At 38.0% G+C, this 6,000-nt stretch overlaps 1 long non-coding RNA gene across 2 annotated transcripts in view; it reads left to right on the plus strand.

Moving 5' to 3' along the window:
- LOC140534123 (uncharacterized) overlaps window positions 1–4,617 on the plus strand; it is a 110,174-nt gene extending 105,557 nt beyond the window's left edge. For both annotated transcript variants that reach the window (XR_011977168.1, XR_011977167.1), the window contains 2 exons: window positions 2,770–2,941; window positions 3,248–4,617. This is a non-coding gene — a long non-coding RNA (uncharacterized lncRNA). The remainder of the gene's footprint in view (window positions 1–2,769; window positions 2,942–3,247) is intronic.
- Window positions 4,618–6,000: the final 1,383 nt, after the last annotated feature.

Here is a 6,000-nt window from a genome sequence, read left to right on the forward strand (position 1 = left end):
TCAGACTTACTAAACTGCTTGTTGGAACGAAACTCATCTTTTTTTAAAAAAAAAATACTGATATCTTCCCAATGAAGATATTTTCAAATCATTATTTTAAAATGGGCTAGATTTTGCTCACCCAGATTAAGCAGCATGCCCAAAGTTCACTTGAAGTGGACATCCAATTGCACACTCAGCCCTTTCCTATCCTATTCTGTTAAAAGTTTAATGTAGTTCTCTACAACTAATTATCCTTCTATCCAGAAATAATCAGCACTGAACGAAAGCAGTTTGCTAAGTCTGCATTTAGAGTGAGCTGCTGCATGTTTTCTAGTATAATTCTGTACTTATTGCTCCTACTTCTCTATGTCATTGAATATTATCCATGTGAGGATTCCATTGCCTTTTCTGTTTGAATTACTTATGTGTGGCATGAAGCCAGGTGACAGACTGCTCATTAGTCCTGATTTTCATTGATTTTTACTTTGTATCAGTCTCTACAACTAGTCAAATCCACAAAAAGTTCACTGAGCACCTACCATATGAAAAGTGCTAGGCTGGTGGTCCTAGAGAGCTATACAGAGATACATAGGACATTCTTCCTGCCTTCAGGGAGCTGACAGCTGAGAGATTAAACATCACCCAGTGCAAACTTCTCATTTTGTAGTTGAAACTGAGGTCCAGAGGTGTTAATGAAAACACATACTCACAGAAATACAATGTGAAGTCAGCAACGTAGTCAGATGTGAATTTAGAACTGAATGGAGTTTGTGGATATTGACATCTTTTAGTTGACTTTTGATAGGTTGGATCTGGTGGCATTGGCCCCTTGGGTTCATTTACTTGCTGGTGGCTGAAGACTGAAATAATGAATAAGTGACATTCAGTTCTTTATTGAGGCATAACCCATTGTCTGGTTTAAATCTGCACCGAGGAGATGCAAGATCGTCATCATTTCTCACTTAGCAAAGTACATGCCCTCGTTGACAAAACTAAGCTTATCATTCAAGGTATTGATACTAGGCACTAGCTTTTCCACTTTTGTTTGTGATGTTGGAAAAAGTGATGAATCTGAGGCTTTGTTCCTCAATCAAAAGGAATTCTACTTGAATTTAAATGACATAGATTAATAATAATGAAACTCCTTATGAATGCACTTTCCTATTTTTATCTTCAGAGAGGAAGTGACTGGCTTATCAATACTTTGCAATATGAAGACCAGAAATCATACAAGACTCAGAAAACATAACTTGATGGATCTGTGAGCTCATCAGTGTGGACATTCATTACAGTACAATACAGATAGCAATACAATTCAGTACAATACAGTACAATACAGATAGCAACCTATTTATGTATTCTTATTCCGTGCAACTCTTGTCACATTTTCCTCTAAAATCTCCCCAGGAGATATACTCACTATGTTGGGGGGGGGGGGGTTGTCTTCCTCTAGATTTCTTGACATTGTACGGATTCTAATGGAATACACAGGCTACTGTGGATCATCCCTGTTCAGCCTTTATGACTATATACCTTTTTTGGTCACACAGCTCTCTGATAACATCTTTTTTTCCACTTCTGCTCAATTCTTACTTGGTAATAAGTTGCCCCTTATTCTCACCCACCATGCACCTCTTCATTGTCCCTGAAAATGCCTGTCCATTGAAAGTGCATTTGATTATTACGCTTCTAAATACTGTGATGTTAAGCTCCATCTTCCAGAAAGCAGCTAAGTAACTTCAAATGCACTGTATCCTAGAGGCAGCTACCATGATCAGTTGAGTACCCTCAGACTTTGTCCTTGAAGACTTTTCATTCATGAAAACTACTTGAAACCTACCAACAGGTCGATGTGCTCTGTATTCAGAAACATATATTTAACCAAAGCCTTTATTGAGGTTATAGTTTCATAACAAATGACTAGAAATTGTAGACATATCTAAAATAGGCTCTCTAGATTATGTGGGGGAATAATAGTGGATACACAGTAACTTTTGTCACAAGGTCACTAATTTCATTCTAGCATCTGATAGCAGTGGCTGAAAATTGTGCTGCACGTGTGTGTGTGTATGTGTGTTGGTCCATGTGTTTGCTAGCTTACTTTAAATCTGTCAGTGGTCCCCCTTAAGTTTCTAAGAACCTAGCTTCCTTATAATGACTCAGTTCTTCAGGATCTGGGATGTCATCAGGGGTGGACACTGTCCAGCATGACAGATAGTCTTTGGTCGCTACTATGGCTGAAAAATTTATTATTACCCTCTGGCTACTCTAACGATGAGCTCTCTAAACTTAGATTACTCCTCAGATGAGCACCATGATAAAGTTTAGAGCTAAAGCCTTTCTGTTTTGGTGGGACCTTTCAGAAGCTGTACTTTTCTGCCATCTGGGGTCACCCTCTCATATCAGGTAAGGAAGTAGAGCAGGGTTTTATGGAGTCTTACTAATATGTACCACAAAGTGAATAGACCAGGCTGGTCAGTTTCTTGAGAAAGGTGGGAGACGGTGCATGTTCCCAGTCTAGGTAATCGTGGTTGAGAAGAGTAGTTTAGGTGGACTGATTGAACCATGCGGGGGATAGTTCATCTTGTTTTTGCTGGTCCTCTCAGCTGCTTTATCAAAACGCCTCTTTAAGGAGCACTAAAGTCGTTGAAAGCCCGAATGCAGAAGTAGGAGTAATTTCCCCCTCTGTTGTTAAAGTGTCTTTAGTCATTTCAGCTTGTGACAATTCAGCTCACAAGGCGTAGGAGTTGTTGCCAAAAAACCGATGAATGATATTGTCATTGACAGGAAAGAAACCAAGCAATTTGGAAAATCTTTTACTTCAAATCACCTTGTATAAGCTGGATCTCTGCATACTACATACACCTACCACTACCTGACTGGAAGCCTTGGGAAGCAGCAGCTTGTGGCATGGACTCTTGGAAGACTCAGGCCTTTCTGCTCAGGAGCTTTATAAAAGGTAGAACCTTCAGCTTTGCTGAAATAAGATTTTCTGATTTCAGAAGAATTTGCCATGTACTATAGCATGCAGATGAAATTTATTTTATTTACTCTGGACTTGAAAAATTCAGTACCCACGAGGAAGAACTATATGTAGTACTCCCATCTGAGAGTAAGATTCTTAACCTGGTGTCTGTGAACCTTTTTTATTTAATGTTTTGATAACTAGATTTCTCTCCCTTCCCCACCTTTACCCAATTTCTTTCTCTTCCCTCTTCTCTCCTTCTCTTTTCTTGTCTTCTCTCTTCTCTCCCTCTCTCTCCAGGCTAGAAGTGCAGGCCAACCCCACTGAAGATCAGCACGGAAGCTTTGACCTGCTTTGTTTCCAACCTGAGTGTTTTAAAAGAAGAGAAAAAGCATCAGCAAAACCGAATGGAAAAGTCTAAAAATATATACAATGTACCACGCCAATGGACCTCCTACCTTAGCAAAGGGGCAGGATCTCTACTTTGCTCATTTCTGTAATTTTGGCAATAATTACTTTTTTTTGGTGGTTCTTTCCATTTGCATTGTCATAGTCATTGTGTATGATTTTCTTATTTCTACTTACTTCACTCTATTCAAGTAGATATTTTCATGTTTCTCTGTATTCATCACATTCATAACTTCTTCTAATGAAGTAATATTTTATTATAATCATGTAACACCAATTATTTAGCCATTTCCTAACCGACAGGCATCAAATTCTTTGGTTCCACAGAAAAGGGCTGCTATAAGACTTTTGGTGTACATAGATACTTTCTTCTTATTGACAGCTATATTTCAATATACGTTTATCCCTTCCACATCACAGGGGTTAGGGACTTGATGCTCCTGTGATCTGGAAAATCCATATAAAATTTTTTGGCTCTCCCTTTGTGCCAGAGAAGAAGCCTAAATTTTTTCTCTTTCTTTATTTGGGTGTTTATTATAAAATTGGGGATGATATTACACAATATCATACACATATTTTGTGCATATCTGAGCTTCTAAACTTTTTCTGTGTCATCTGTTGGCCTTTGTGTGTCATCACAGCTTCTATAAAACTCCCCCCAAATTCCCATTTAATTTCTTCCACTCACCTGTGATCTATTGGAATCATGATGGGGAAAGTTATGATGGGGAAGGGATAATTTGTTTCCTTGGTAATCCTATATGTTTTATTTTATGCATTTAAAAAGTTATTCTGAGAAGGGGTTCATAGACTTCACCAGATTGCCACAGTGGTTGTGTGTGCTCTCCATCATTAGATGAAAAAGTACTGATGATGACATAGACTAGCTTTCAAAAATTAGTAGAGTCACCTATGTTGGAGGCCATGCCAAAGTCTTCAAGCAACTGACTGTAATCTACCAGCAGAGCCCTGAGGAGTGAACAGGACCCAATCCAGGAGTGGTTTGACCTCCACAGCCAAAATGCTGAGTCTTTACAAGCAAAAGACTGATCTGTCCATTGGCTACGTTGAAACTGGAAGTGAGCTTGGTGGAGCTAATATTTTGTAGCAATTGCTTTAAATTTGAGCCAATTATCCTCAGGAATGAAAGCAATATGGAGGAGAATGTGCTCCTGGTTTGGTGTGTGTGTGTGTGTGTGTGTGTGTGTGTGTGGGCTTTGTACTTCTGTTCTTGTTATGCCTTTTCAGTAAATATTTCATAATAAAAGCTAATTGATAATTGAAACCTATTCATTCGTGATTGATATTGGGGAGAACATACCATAATGGGAGCTCCAGCGGATAACACAGAGAACTCCACTGCCCCTCAGAGTACCTTCAGAATCCTGAGGAGGAGAGAGATGTAGCCACTTGTGAGCCCTGCTCTGTGGACCTGACTCATCAGCATGAATGGAAGTCTGGCTAAGTTGTCCCAGAGTTTATAAAGGATGCATGGTTATTTAAATTCCTCTAAAAAAAAAAGAATATTTTTATTCTTCTCAATTATATGTAAAAACAATTTTTAACATTCATTTTTTAAAAAGTTCCAAATTCCTTCCTTTCCTTCTTCTCCTCTAACCTCCTTGAGAAGGCAAGCACATTAATATAGATTATACATGTGCAGTCATGCAAAACATATTTCCATATTAGCCATGTTGCAAAGAGAACACAAACCCAAAAATTCAAAGTAAAAAAGTATGCTTTGATCTTCATTCAGACTCCATTAATTCTTTCTGTGGAAGTGGATAGCATTTTTCATCATGAGTCCTTTGGTATCGTCTTATATCATGGTTACTTATTTTCAACAATGAGTTGCTCTCTGAAAGTCTATAAAAATGCATGTTCCTGACCATCTCCATTAAATGAATTTCAACCTTTTCCAAGCAAAATTCGTTTCTTTTTAGTATTGTTCAGCCCTCAAGGGGCTCTTGTAGCCACTGAGAACAATGTCTTTCAGTGAAAAGAGACTAACCCATAACAGGTTTGGGTATTTTAATTTTGGCACCAGTTTTTTGGTGGAAGAGTGAAGACTGTCAGATACCTAGTGGGAAAAAAATAGGCAGTCTCATTAACAGATTGAAGGATGGATGGATATGGGTATAGAGTTTATTAATTATCTCTACCACTTCCAGTTTCTGCAATAGATTGGTGAAAGAATATGAACAAAGTCTTATGGAAAATCCATGTTCTCTGGTGCTAATAACAATTAATAACTTATAGAACAGCACAATTTACATAACGCTTTTTCAATTTTCCTTTCCCTTTTCCCATTTTTATTATCACCTCAGTTTTGCAGATGTGGAAATTAAAGCTAATTAAGTAATTTGCCCAAGATCATGCAGGTGCTAAAATTCAGTCAGTATTCAAACCCAGGTCTTCTCATTCCACATTCAATACTCTTTCTGCTCTGCCAAACTATTTCAGTGGTGGTATCTCTTCCTTCTCTGTTGTTTCATGGTGGTGAAAAGTCTTAAGTCTCTATCTTTTGACTTCTTAAACAAATTTAATTTAATTTTTTAACTAACTTTAAATAAAACCTAAATTGCTTTCTCCACAATGGTCATGGCCTGACCTTGATGACTCTGTCTCCCTCTCAGTGACAGGAC

Source organism: Notamacropus eugenii, chromosome 1 (genome assembly GCF_028372415.1).
Source record: "Notamacropus eugenii isolate mMacEug1 chromosome 1, mMacEug1.pri_v2, whole genome shotgun sequence".
NCBI lineage: Eukaryota > Metazoa > Chordata > Mammalia > Diprotodontia > Macropodidae > Notamacropus > Notamacropus eugenii.